This window comes from Pteropus vampyrus, unplaced genomic scaffold (assembly GCF_000151845.1).
Source record: "Pteropus vampyrus isolate Shadow unplaced genomic scaffold, Pvam_2.0 Scaffold55, whole genome shotgun sequence".
NCBI lineage: Eukaryota > Metazoa > Chordata > Mammalia > Chiroptera > Pteropodidae > Pteropus > Pteropus vampyrus.
In genome coordinates, this window is record NW_011888836.1 from 7,648,037 (window position 1) to 7,648,793 (window position 757).

Consider the following 757-nt stretch of genomic DNA (forward strand, 5'->3'; position numbering starts at 1 on the left):
GGTTTATTTTTCACTGACTCATTTCACATAGCACAATACCCTCTAGCTCCTTCCATGCAAATGGTGAGACTTCATTCTTTTTTTATGGCTGAGAATTATTCCATTGTATATATGTACCACTTCTTTATCCATTTGTTTTTTGATTAGAGCATTTAATCCAATTACAATTAAAGTAATTATTGACTATTTAAAATAAATATTTACAATAAATATTGAAGTCCCTTTAACATTTATTATAATACTGGTTTTGTAGTCATAAACTACTTCAGCTTTATTTTTTGTTCTGGAAAGATCTTTATCTGTCCTTTGATTCTAAATGATAGTCTTGCTGGGTAGAGTAATTTTGGATGTAGGTCCTTGCTTTTCATTACTTTGAATATTTTGTGCCAATTCCTTCTGGCCTACAAAGTTTCTGTTGATAACTTTGTTTCTGTTGTTCATATGTCAGTCTTATGGTGTAGGTAACTAAATGCTTTTCTCTTGCTACTTTTAATAGTTTGTCTTTCTCTTTAACGTTTGGCATTTTAATTATAATGTGTCTTGGTGTGGGCCTCTTTGGGTTCATTTTGTTTGGTACTCTGCATTTCTGGACTTGTATGACTATTTCCTTTACCAGGTTAGGAAAGTTTTCATCATTATTTCTTCAAATAGGTTTTCAATCTCTTTCTCTCTTCTCCTTCTGGTACTTCTATGATGCAAATATTGTTATGCAAGATATTGTCCCAGAGGTCCCTTACGCTATCCTCATTTTTTAAAA